This window comes from Gracilinanus agilis, chromosome 1 (assembly GCF_016433145.1).
Source record: "Gracilinanus agilis isolate LMUSP501 chromosome 1, AgileGrace, whole genome shotgun sequence".
Classification (NCBI taxonomy): Eukaryota; Metazoa; Chordata; class Mammalia; order Didelphimorphia; family Didelphidae; genus Gracilinanus; species Gracilinanus agilis.
The window spans coordinates 541,259,028-541,259,509 of NC_058130.1; positions in this window are offsets into that span (position 1 = coordinate 541,259,028).

Below are 482 nucleotides of genomic sequence, written 5' to 3' on the forward strand. Positions count from 1 at the left end.
CTACAGAAATCTCTCTTTTGCTTCCAAAAGTCAGCATTAACCAAGAGCATGGTACCAGGACTGCCTTTCTGGAGAGGTAATAGGGTCTGGGTTTAGTTTTTTTTAACCTTACCTTTCTGCCTTAGAAACAATTCTAGGACAGAAGTCTAGGTAGGACTAGGCAATGTGGGTTAAGTGACTTGTTCAGGGTCACACAGCTGGGAAGTGTCTGAGGCCACATTTGAACCCAGGACCTACCGTCTCTGGGCCTGGCTCACAATCCCCTGAGCCCCACAGCTGTCCCCCATTTTTTTAAACTTACAGTAATATGTACTATGTTTCTCACACCTTTATGACTAAGAAAGGGTTTTATAACAGCCTTCTAATGTAGATTTGAGCTCTTATTAGGCACTGACCGATAGTCACTGAGGGCTGTTATATATATATATATATATACATATATATATATATATATCAAGGTCAGTGCCTAATAATATATATAT